Here is a 13920-nt window from a genome sequence, read left to right on the forward strand (position 1 = left end):
GAACATTTCTTTTTTGCAAGTACTCACCATGTCCACAAATGCAGGAAAGCTGTAATAGTGCTTAAGGGCTTTGCCATGCAAATCCATACCCAGGTGACCCTTACGTCTGTGAATCTACTTTCTTGGTTGAACAGTTGCCCTTAGCCTACAATATCCCATTAACCAGAAAGATAATCAAAATGGAGCAGAATCAGTGATTAGAAAGTATAAATATAAGGAAGTAAATATACGAACACATAAATATAAGCAAAATATAAGCAGGCCCCATGACTAAGTGGAACACAGATCGACACAGATTATTTTTATAGTATAGCTATAAAAAAACTTTTAAAAATCTATAAATCCAATTCTCAAGAGTCCCTATATTAAGCTCTAATTTCAGCATCAAAGTAGAATATTTTGTCCTAAATAACTGAGTGTCCAGGTACTGGAAGTATGAATACTGTTTTCACTGTTTCATTTGTTAGATGTGTATATACAGTGTATGTGTGTAACTGTATAATTAATTACATTGTGTCTGCTTAGTAGGGCTTATTGAAGATGGACTATTAAGGAATAAAGTCAAGGAAAAAATGAAAGACTTCTACTTTATTGCGTCAATTGTTTGGGATAAAAAGTATGTTTTAGAAGGCAAACTTTCATCCTCCCCTAAGCATTTATAGCATAAGACTCTTGTTTTGGACTGCAGAAAACATAAGCTTACTTATTATGTGAACATGTAAAGAACAATTTAACTAATAAAACCCACAAATGATTAAACCACAACATATTTAGAATGATTTTGTTTTCACGTTCTAGGATATATACATCTTATAATGCTAAATTGAGCATAAGCCCCTGTACAAATGTCAGCTCCTATAAAAATTAATGGGCTATAAGAAAGCCCATTGCTTACTAAATATTAAAATGAATTGGGGTGATCTGTGAATACACAGAATTCATCATGTGTCTATAAATATCTTAGTGTCTAATGTTAAATGGAATGAGGATCTCATAATGTAGATTTCTGATAAAGACTGTCTATAATCTAGTTTATTTTACTTTTCAGTTAGTAGTCAAATGGTAGGAAGAAAAAATACAGCTGAAAAATTGTAAATATGTAAAAAAATAATAGCAAGTTTTTCAGCTCACACTGGTCAATGGAAATCTCTGTCTCTCTGTGTCTCTGTCTCTGTCTCTCTGTCTCTCTGTCTGTCTCTCTCTCTGCCTCTCTCTCTCTCTCTCTCTCACACACACACACACACACACACACTGACAAGTCATAAATCTTTTTTCTATGTATGTACAGCAGGGGTTCTTAACTTGTAGTCCAAGACTTGGGTAGAAATACAAATTATATATTTTGACTCAACTTCTAATTGAAGTTTAACATTTCTTTGAATTGTTAATTAGAGGAAACAAAACCAAACCATCCAACCAAACAAAAAACCCCAGCAACTATCAGCAGTACAGCAGAAAAGATAGATATTTTTATATTACACAATAATAGTTGTTGCACCGAACAGTTTTACACTACTTTGAAATTATTATGGTGATTATAAGCCATTGCAATTATTATTTAATGCAATAATTTAAAAAGTGCACACTGTTATTTTTAAATTTTTGATTATTGTATTTTAATATAATTTTTCCCATTGTAATCTTATCTACTTTATGTTATACATTTTAAAACATTATTTTAAGAAGGAAACCAAGGACCTTACCAGACTGCAAAAGGGTGTATAAATAGAAGATAGAAAATATAGCCACTCAATGTCTTAATCCCAAGAACCTGTGAATATGTTACCTCACATGGTAAAAGGGACTTTGAAGATATGATTAAATTAGGGATATTGAGATGGGGAGATTATTCTGGATTAATTATCTAAGTGAGCCCACTGTAATCACAGGATCCTAATAAAGGCAAGGCAAGGCAATGAAAGAAGTGGTGAGGGCAGCAGAGGTTGGAGTGATGAACTTGGCAAATGGGACTAGGGATCATGAACCAAGGGATGCTTTTCAGGCAAAGGAAACCAATTCTCCTCTGGAGCTTCAGAAGGAGTGCAGCCTTATGACACCTGATTTTGATCAGACTCATTTTGGATTTCTGACCACAGCTGTAATATAATAAATGTGTTGTTTTAAGTCACTATGTTTGTGGTGATTCATTACAGAAACGGTAGGAAGCCAATCCATCATGGCATCAAAAAATGCAGAACACCTGAGGATGGTGTTGATCACTTGTTCCACTAGTAATACCAATTTTCCTATGACCTAGAGGTGATTTCGATGTTTTCATATAGGAACATGTGCTTGGTTAGATAGACTATTACTAAGAATAAGTGCTTTGTTTTCCTGGAAATATTTCAGTGCCACATCTTTAAGGTTTTAGCACATTTATCATGACCCCACACCAAAAATAAAAGAGTAGACATATTTTCTGTTATTTGGGGAATAATAATCACTCTTCAAATCTCAATCTGAATATATTTAAGACCTTGTATTTACACAAATGACATTCTTTACCCAAAGTCAATTTATTTTTTTTTACAGAAAGTAATTTTAAAGGCCTTGATAGTCATTTGAATATAATTATAGCAATTTTTTTCAGCTGGGAAAATTCCATGTTTATAGATGCCTCATTTGTGCTCACACAGAATTACAATAATAACTTATCAAAGGCAAAGTCCATGACCTGAAACCCTGGTCACTCTTCAGAGTGCATTGACCAATACATATAAGGCTATATAATTAATATAAGCCTGTAGACAACCACCGTGGAATGACATATTCCTTGCTGTCATCATCTCGATGTACACTTTATAAATAAATCCATATTGGTTGATAAAATTGCATATTATTTGTATTTTGAGATTATTTTTCATAAAATATACTGTTCTATCCACCTGCCAGTATTAAAAAATCACTTATCTCATAAAAGTAGCTTGAGAAAACAGCATAATTTTGATAATGAGAAGCTCCTTGTTTTATGAGCTAGTATAGCTCTCTGTTGAAGCCATTCAAAGGCAATTCAATCATTTATAAACATCATCTTCATAATGTTAAAGCTATTGTTGCTATTTAATTCATTTGAAATCACATTGTGATGACAACTGGTTCCTGACAACTAAAGATTTTTTTATACGAAATATGGAAAGAGAATTATCCTTTAATGACACAGGTTAACCATATGTTATATAATTCAATAAATCACTTCAATAAATCACAGGCTTCAAGTTGGCCTAGTATTGTAAACCTTTTTGTATTCAAGGTAATGCAATAGACCCCAAGTTCATTGTATGAATTCTATTTAGATAAAAGCTTGTTAAATTATACTTCTGTTTTTTTTTAAGTCAGTGTGAGAGATCTGATGGCTTTGGGGAATGTTCTAGTTTCATAGCCAGATTTCTTAGTTAGCCCTTAGAGCTTGAATAAGAGCCTTAATGTCAATTATTGCTTTGATCTTCTGTGTCTAGGAATGCATTACTGCCCTTTATACAAAGTACAAAACTCTGCTAAAAAGGTCAAGCATGAAGCACATCAGTCTGAATCAGTGAGTATTGACTGTGAAAGTGATGTTAAAAATGAACCAATATGAACCCACACCTTCATTTTTACATATTAAGAAACAAAAATGCACAGAGATTAAGAGACTCTACAAATGACTGTAGTTAGCATAGGTGAAACTAAAAGTCTGGGTTTTCTGCCTTCTGATCCCATGTTCATTCCATTAGATCACTCAGTTTATCTTCAAATCAATTCAGTCCAATATATTTGACTCGGTATAATCAAACACCATTATGTGTTAGGTATTTTGCTGAGTGATGGAGACAGAAGAATAAGAGACATTATGCACTTTTACAGAGAAAGAAATATGTAGATAAATAGATGTATTCATTTGAGATTGATCAGTGCCTTAATAAAAACAGTGGGGGTCCAAAGAGGGAAGAAGTAAGCTCAATTTAGGAGTCAGCAAAAGCTTCACTGAAGAGTTAATTCCTTTACTGAGTTCAAAAGAAGGTCAGTTGTTTGTCAGACCAAATGGAAGAATATTATACCTATCAGAAAGAAAGAGAAAGAACATAAGTAAAGGCAAGAATGAGCACATCGTTTTCTGTGACCTTCCCTAGCCAGCACACTTCCAAAGGTAGAAATCACAGAGCGAAACCACGAACTTCTTGTATGCCAAGTAAAAGTGCCCTTCCCCTGGCCTCTGTGACTCAATTGGCAAGAATTAAGTGTGTGCCACAAAGTACCTCCTGCTCTGGAGTTAGGAGGCAGAGTCGCAGGCACAGGTGTTCTAGGGAAGGCTGTCCCTCCCTTGGCCTGGATATTATGAGGGGATTGTTAGAGTATTTGGACTTGTGTTATGTGATTTGGGAAAGGCAGCAAGGAAGTGTATTTTGCTCTGGATTAGGTGTTGTCAGAAAACGAGAACAATTCTATGATTATCTTAATTTTTATGTAGGAGGCAGGTGGAATGAAGTGGGACTAACGTTGTAATTAAAAAAAAAAATAGCAGTGGCTCGTGTAGCCTGCACAGATAGATGCTTGTGTGTTTTTGTGATTTGCGCAGTGTCCTATTTTTCTGTGCTCAGAAATGACGAAGGAATAGCCATGGTTTTGCTCACACCATCCCAGTCATCCACAGTGACTTTGGCTGTTGTGGATGGTCTATGAAATCATTTATAGTGAGGAAGAAACAGCATAGCCTTGCCGTAAATGCCAGGGCAGCAACCAGCTGAGAGCTCTCGGGATTGTTTTTTTGCTTTCTCCGTAGGCATCTTCATCAATTTTTTTTTCCTCCCTTAATGGGAATACTTCAATGTTTTACCACTAAGTATGATGTTTGCTCTAATTTTTCACAGATGCTTTTAACAAAGTTAAGAAAATTGATTTCTATTCTTACTAAGAATTTTTATTCCAAAAGGGTGTTAAGCTAACCCATTATGGGACAATGACTGAATGATGAATAGAGATGCGAGACTATTATGAAGGCCTAGATGACTATTTCTAATTTGTCCTATTTCCTAGGTCTCCCTATCTTCGGGCTCTTTGCTCTCTAAAGTATCCCCTCCTTTGGCATTTTTATCGTATTTCTAAAATATAAATCATAACATTACTTTAAAGCTTATTCAGTAACTCTCCATTACTTACATAATAAATTCTAACATCCTCTGCATAAAAATGCCTTCAAGGTATGATTGCTCCCCTATTTATATCTCTAACTGTACTTCTTATAATTCTCTCAGTCATCTTTCAATTTATTTATACCAAAATACTCATTAATTAAACAAATATTTGATGGTCACTGATCAGTGCCAAACAGGGTTCTAAATATTATGAAGACAGCAGTAAATAAATAAAATAAAATTATAAGCCTTCACAGACTCCACAACCCCATAGCAGGAGAAGCTGAAAAACAACTCCTATCATATCTTTCCTTAAATTTTTTTAAAGCCAACGTGAAAAACTGATGAGTATTGAAGAATGACAATGGGTATAGTCAGTTCAATCAGAAAGCCACACTCCAATTGCCGCTGCTATCTTTACTGGGGTATATCATCACAAATGACTTTTCTCTCAACTAAGAGAGAACTCTAGAAGCAATGTGCTCTTCCCTGGAAGGACTGGCAGTACCTTGTAGCATTTTACACCAGAACTATGCCAACTGTGACTCATTGCTGTCATTTAATAAACAGGAACTTGGATCATCTCATCATTCCACAGACATCTTACTATATGCTGACATCATGCTAATTGAACTGGAAAAGGAGGAAGTGTAAATATTCCAGATGTTTTGGTGAGATACAGAAGATTAACATAAACCCCTGGAAAATACAGGGAGGGGTCTGTCACTTCATTCAAGTATCTGGGGCAGAGGGTGGTCAAATGGTCTTCAACATGTCATGATTTCCCTTCTTAATGAAGTACATGTTTCTACATCTGGTAATCTTTCCTGAAAGACCACAATGCTTAGTATTTGGAAGCCGTGTATATCACATTTCTGAATGATCTAAAGGCTTATCTGTCAGCTTGCGGTGGAGCCGAGAAAGAAGAGAAGAGATTCTCCAGGAAATAGAGGCTGAAGTTTAAGTAGCTTTTCCATTTTTGCCTCTATGATCCAGCAACCCCAGTGATACTTAAATGTTCTATACATATGATCTATGGAGACTGTGGCTGCTCTGGTAGGAAAATTACAACAAAGCCTCAGAATTCTGGAGCAAATACAAGCCAGTTTTTGGAAAGCCATTCTCCTTTGAGATGCATTTCTTGGTTTGAACATCTGATCACTGGATACTGGGAGAAATTAGGAACTGAGAAACTCATTATGAGCTGAGCTTTATGAGATCAATTAAAAATGTAGATTATACATTGTAGCATTCAACTTGAATATACTTATTTTGGGAATATCGCCTAAAAGCCAAAGGAAGTTACATAAACAAGATGCTCACACTTCTTCTGGTCCTGCACTTTTCTCAACCCACTTCTAAGCTTTCACGAAAAATTTCTACGACCAATTTTTATTGGAGAGGAAATAATTAGAGTATGATTTACAAATGATTTTGCATGACATGCTGGCATTAACTGGAAGTGGACTACATTTATAGTGAAGGTATAGAAGATATGAAAAACACTATCAATAGATTTGAGCTGTTATTTATACAATGCTACACCCAACAATGATAGGAAATATATTCTTCTCAAGTACACATGCAACATTCATCTGGTTAGATCACATGGTAGGTTATTAAAAATATCTCAGTAGGGGCACCTGGGTGCCTTAAGTGGGTTGGGCAGCCAACTCTTGATTTCAGCTCAGGTCATGATCTCACAGTTTGTGAGTTCAAGCCCCACGTCAGCCCTCTCTCTCTCTTGCAAAATAAATAAATAAACTTAAAAAAAATTAAATGGCTAAGACTAAATCTAGCATATAGTTCTCAACTGGAGGTGGTCTTGTCCCTGCAGGGACATTTGGCAAACATTTGCAAACATTTTTTTTTTCACAACTGAGAGTACTTCCGGCATCTAATGGACAAATGCCAGGAAGCTGTTAAACATTCTACAGTGACAGACAGCATCCCACAACAAAGATTTTTCTGGTATAAAATATCAGTGATGTCAAGGTTGAGAAACCTGATCTGGCATAAAAGATCTCTACACCAAAATGCCATGAGACCCAACTGAGAGAAACTTAAAAAGACCTACATCAGTTGAAAGTTATAATAGTTCATGGATTGTTATGATGAGTATCCTCTCTAGGTTAATTTTTTGATTCAATATAATTACCATTAAAACTTCATCAAGTATTTTGTAAAGAAAGAGACAAGTTTATTTTTAAAATGTTATAGAATCCTACCGGATCTAAAATAGCTAAAACAATCTTGAAAAAAAGAGAAAAAAAGCAGTCCTTACACCACCTGATTTCAAAACTCTAGTGTAGCACTGGCATACAAACAGACACTTGAACAGAATGGAGTCTAGAAATAGACACACACACATACAATCAATTGGTTTGCAGCTAAGGTGCCAAGTTCACTCAGTGAACAAAGGAAAACCTTTTTATTTATTTATTTTTTGATGTTTGTTTATTTATTTATTTTGAGAGAGAGCAAGAGAGCACAAGTCAGGAGGGGCAAAGAGAGAGGGAGATAGAGAATCCCAGGCAGGCTCCACACTCAGTGAGGAGCCCATTGAGGGGCTTGATCCCACAACCACAAGATCATGACCAGAGCCAAAATCAAAAGTTGGATGCTCGAATGACTGAGCCACCCAGGCTCCCCCAAGGAAAGCCTTTTAAAAAGATGTTTCTATACTATAGCTAAAATCTACATGGAGAAAACAAAACAAAGCAGAAAAAAAGTTGTCTCCTATCTCACACCAAACACAAAAATAATTTTGATGGATCATGTGCCTAAGCACTAACCAAAAACTTAAAAATTAATTAAGTGAATTTCATAAAAATTTAAACTTTATGCTTCTCAAAGAAACACCACTAATAAAATGGATAAATAAGCCACAGACTGGGGAAAAATATTTATAACACATGTGACAAAGGATTTGCACCCATAATACATAAAAAAAGCCTACAGATTAATAGTAAAATGACAAACATTGCAATTTTTTAAGTGAACCAAAGATTTGGACACTTTAACACAAGAGAGGTACTAATGTTCAGCAAACACACAAAAGAGCGCAAACTAAAACCATAAATGAGATACCATTTCACACCCAGGACAGTGGCGAAAATGAAGAGAACTAATCCCACTGCCTATTGGTAAAGATGGAGCAAATGGTAACGGCCCCTTGGACTTCCTTGGAGAGCTCTTCCCCTGCACTCTCAGGTCATGTGTTTCAGGGGGAGTGGAGCCAACCTGTAGACTTCACTGGTAGGCAGAAGATTTGAGCCTGATCCAAGCTGACCAACTAAAGTTAGGAAAGTCAGAACTGGATCTTTTAATTCTTTTTTTTTTTTTTAATTTTTTTCAACGTTTATTTATTTTGGGGACAGAGAGAGACAGAGCATGAACGGGGGAGGGGCAGAGAGAGAGGGAGACACAGAATCGGAAACAGGCTCCAGGCTCCGAGCCATCAGCCCAGAGCCTGACGCGGGGCTCGAACTCACGGACCGCGAGATCGTGACCTGGCTGAAGTCGGACGCTTAACCGACTGCGCCACCCAGGCGCCCCTGGATCTTTTAATTCTTGAGAAAGCAATGCTGACTTTTGTATTGGCACCTGAACTGGCACACTGTAAACAGGGTACATTTGGTGGTCACTGTGATCATCACCGTTAACAGAACCTTCATGAAAAGAAAGCTACCGCAGAGTTATCCAGAGCCAAGAGGTAGAAAGACAGATCATTTCAGCACTGAATCCAGCAATACATGAGCTTGCTCTAACCCTGGATTTGTCAGTTAGGAAAAACAGTAATATTCCCCTTTACATCAAGCCAGTTTGAATCCCTTTTTTTTTTTTTACTTGCAACTAAAAAAGTCTTGATTAGAACTGAAATAAACCACATTCAATTTTTTCTTTTCCAGTAAACAAAACTAACCTACAATACATGTTAGGATCCATCTATGTGCTATATGCTATATTCTTTTTTATGAAAAAGCTGGGGGGTATACATATTTTTCTGCTTTATAAGTAAAATATTTCAAAAAGTTTCTTCTAAAAATGTAGAAGATGTACTATAATGTGCTATACCTATTTTAAGCTGACACTTTACTTGTGGGGAAGAAAATCAGTGGTTAAAATGAATGTGACCACTTGATTAGACTACGAAGAAACCAGCAGTGCCCCAAGAAATTAAAATCCATTATCTAAAGTGGTTGGGATAGAGAATAAACAGGAATATAGTGATGTGTATTACTTTCAAGCAGAAAAATCAAAGTATAACCAAGTTATTCTTGCTGCTGGTCGAATGAAACTGCTGGATTTAGAAAAATCTAATTCTATGAAAGTCTGAGAATACCCGCAGATGGCTGAGATAGAGAGTACTCAGAAATTTAAGAGAGAATGATCATCAAGGAAATATTTCTTTTTTTTTATTTTTTTTTATTTTTTTTTATTTTTAAAAAATTTTTTTTCAACGTTTATTTATTTTTGGGACAGAGACAGAGCATGAACGGGGGAGGGGCAGAGAGAGAGGGAGACACAGAATTGGAAACAGGCTCCAGGCTCTGAGCCATCAGCCCAGAGCCTGACGCGGGGCTCGAACTCACGGACCGCGAGATGGTGACCTGGCTGAAGTCGGACGCTTAACCGACTGCGCCACCCAGGCGCCCCATCAAGGAAATATTTCTTAAAAGCCTGTAATGGTTGTATCTACCATCTATCACAAAGACATTAAAAAAAACCTATTTTTTGGACTTTTATTCATTTTTGAGAGACAGAGAGAGACAGAGAGCAAGCAGGGGAGGAGCAGAGAGAGAGGGAGACACAGAATCCAAAGCAGGATCCAGGCTCTGAGCTGCCAGCACAGAGTAAGATGCAGGGCTCGAACTCACTTACCCGGAGATCATGACCTGAGCTGAAGTCAGATGCCTAACCTACTGAGCCACCCAGGCGTCCGTATCACAAAGACATTTCTAAAATGAGAATTAGGTATGAGGTTCAACATCAAATTAGTCAACTATAGTACAAAATCCACAACTTTCAGAACTAAAATATAATGAATATATATAATCAATGGTGTTATTTTTGGAATAAATTTTCAAAGACAAAAAAACAAATTAGCCTGACATTTTAATATTAAAGCACAATAATAGTCTTCCGTTCGTTGTATAATATTCTTCTAATAATTTCTTTTGTTTAGGTTCTAAGTCAGGCATACAGATCTAGCTCAGATAACAAGAAAAGTATCTTTCTTCTTTTTTTTCTTATTAAGAAAAACATCTTTTATTTATTTTAAATATTTATTTACTTTGAGAGAGATCTAGAGAGAGTGCAGGAGGGGCAGAGAGAGAGAGAGAGATGGAGAATTCCAAGTAGGCTCTGTACTGTCAGCAGTGTGAGATCATGACCTGAGCCGAAACCAAGTGTCGACACATAACCCTCTGAGCCACACAGGCACCCCAAGAAAAACATCTTTTAATAGATTTCAATAGCAAGTTGCATTTGTTAAAAGCTTATTATTATTAAGCACTATGCTATTTTCTTTAAATGCATTATCATATTTAATCCTTACAATAACCCTGTGTTATAGATATCATTAAGGTCATTGCAAAAATGAGGAAACTAAGAATTACTTAAGTCAAATAAATATCTGTCATAAGTTATACAACATATGTAGATTTGGTTTGTCTCACTTCAGATTCCAAATATAAGTCAAAATAACAGAAAATTTCTTTGACATAAATTCAGGCACAATGAGTGAACTAAAAAAATCTGCAAATTTAGGAACTACAGAAATAAAAATATACTGAATTAAAGAAAACTCAGTTCTCAACTTTCCGCTACTGGCTTTAACTCAGGTTTAACAGATCTGTCTCTTCAGGCGTGTAATCTCCATACTAAAATCTTTAAAAACTCAACTGCCGATAATTTTTCCAATTCTGTTGGAAGAAACAAAGCTCAATTCCCTCTGTGAACATTTCTAAAAATCTAAATTATGGTCTGATATGAAAAAAATGCATCAAATTAGTACAGATAATCTTGGAGAAAGCTACAACCAGAGATTTGGCAATAGATGTGGAGAAAGGTAGACCTTTTTCTTTTTTTATTCATTTCTGTCTATAACAAAGCCTTCAACGTGTATATTCCTGTTTTCTCCTATTTTACATTCACATTTTACACATCTGCTTAAAAAAAGTCAAAGAATGTGACAAACTAATGTAATGAGGATTTTAAAAATGAATTACTTCATTTCCTTTCAGCAGCTTAGACTATTATGTTTGCTTCCAGCACATGTGCGACTCATATTCCACCCCTGGATTCTCTTCCTCATCCATCTTCATGGCGCCTTCAGTTCCGAGGTGCTAACACAGACATGTGCGTGCTGCCTAGTGCACAGCAGTAAACAGAGCCATCGTGTTGGAGAGCATCATCTTTGAATATTGCATTGGCACATGTTTCAGAAAAGAAGACACATTTTCCAGACATCGCACACTGTAATTAATATGTGACTTTCTTCCCAATCTTTTCCTCCAGACACCAAAGTTCTGAGTTTAATTTGCTCATAAAAAACCATTCATTTCCTTAATACTCATCTTAATATCCATCATTATTTATTTGGACCACAAAATCTTATTACTTTAGTTGAAATTTTCCCAAATACAAATTATATGAATATGAATAGAATTTGGGGGGGGGCACAATTACTTACAAATAGTTATTCATGGCATTGTAAAATATTTCAAATCATAGAAAGCAAGGGAATTTTCTTTTTTTATTTTATTTTATTTTTTAATTTTAATTATTATTTTTTTAAGAAACAAATGGACACATTTTATTGTATTATTATATTCAATAATAGTTATTATTTTCCTATGTGCCCAGCGCTGCTGATGTTTTTACTGTTGTATTCACTGTACATTTTTTGACTCCAAAAAATTTAAAAACTATTTTAATGTTTAATATTTCCAATATACAAAGAATTCTCAATAAAACAAATAATTGAAGGAAATGAGAAGCAAAAGGTATAAACAGACAATTCACAGAAGAGGAAATTCAAACATCAACAGGCATATAAAATGATCTTCGATGTCTCTACTATTAAGGACAACACAAAATAAAACCATAATTGAGATGTTATTTTTAACGCATCAGATTGGCAAAATTTAAAAGAGTGAAAACATTCCCTGCTGACAGTGTTTCAGAAAAACAAGAGGGCAACTTACTAAAATTGTTTTGGAAAGAAATCTGCCAATAACTGTTGCTATAAAAAGACATACACCCTTTGACTCAAAAGTCCCATTATTCTTTTAATCTCACCTCCAGAAATAAATAAAAGAATACCTTCATATAAAAAATAATCTGCTTTTTGTAGCATGGTAGCACCAGAATGTCTATCAGCTAGAGAATGCTGAATAAATTATGTTATACCCATGCCCTGAAGCTGTAAAAAGTGTATCTATATCCACTGACCTGAGGAGATATTAAAGTGTACTATAACTAAAAAAAAACAAACAAAACAAAGTTTGAGTGTAGCAGGTAAAAAATGGTTCCATTTTAAACAAAACAAAATTTAAAAATTTACATGTGTTACATATCCAAATAAAAGAATCCTGAGAAAGCCCATTTAAGCAACAAGGGGCTGAACAAAATGGAATTATATGTGTGTACACACACACACATACACACACACGGGGGCTGTTAAACTTGGTTTACATAGGGGATAAGATCAGAGATGGGTTGAGAAGTATGAGATCATTTTTTTACTGATAAAAGTCTGCATCATTTTTCTCATTAAAATAAGTTTGCATTATCTGTTGTAATTTTAAAATCTAAAATAGAAAGACTTTTAAAAAATGATGCTGTAGTGATGATCTAAGGCCAATTTCAATGTTGAAGAAATCCCAACAAGATCTGAAGCCAGTGTGGGGAGTAAAATTTTGTGTCTACGGAGTGGGTCGCACACAGCTCCAGGGGACTTGCAGTTCTGCTCTGTGGATGGCCACTGGCAAGCATTCAGATTTGAAAATGCTGCATCAGCTCACATCCAGCTGAATTCAGTAAGAGGCCTCCTCCCTGAAGAAGAGAGTTTTGATATGCTTAGAGGGGAGCTGAAGCACTGGAAAGAGAAAATTGAGCAAAGTTGTGGAGAGGTGAGTCAGGAGATGATGCCATCAAACCCTTCCTGAGAGGAAAGCCTAAAAAGGGGAGGGACAGAACTTATTCATGAATGCAAGTCAAGAAGTTTAGGACTCTTCAATCTTTATCCTTCACCAAGAACAGCTGGTGATGACACCGTTTTGCTGGACAACATTCTGAGGGCCTTATCCATTTAACTCATTTAATTCTCCAACAAACAGAGGAAGTTGGTCCTATTGTTATCAGCAATGTAGCTGAAAGACAGAGAAGTTAATAGTCTATGGTCTTACAGCAAGTAAGTGGCAGAGTGGAATTTGAACCCAGATAGATAGTCTAGCTACTTAAGATCTCTCTACAAATTCTACTTCCTAGAATATGTCAAATTACTTGATACCTTCAAGTCTGAAAGGTTTTCCCTTTGTATGTAATATTCTTTTCTGCTCATCCAATATTAGCATTTCCTTTCCCAGTCTCTTCACTGCCTAAGACCCAACACCTGCCATTTTTCATAATACTTACAGCAATGCTATAAGAACATGTTATGATACTAAATGACATGAAACTGCCAATATTCGAACAATTTGGACCTACAAAAGTGGCAGTCTCATATGTTTCAATGTAATATGTGCCTGTGTTTATGAATATTATAGATATATATTTCCCCGTGAAGAGGAAACTTCCTTGG

Source organism: Lynx rufus, unplaced genomic scaffold, assembly GCF_022079265.1.
Source record: "Lynx rufus isolate CCGP_SWC_20201006 ecotype Redwood Valley unplaced genomic scaffold, mLynRuf1.p SCAF_3, whole genome shotgun sequence".
Classification (NCBI taxonomy): Eukaryota; Metazoa; Chordata; class Mammalia; order Carnivora; family Felidae; genus Lynx; species Lynx rufus.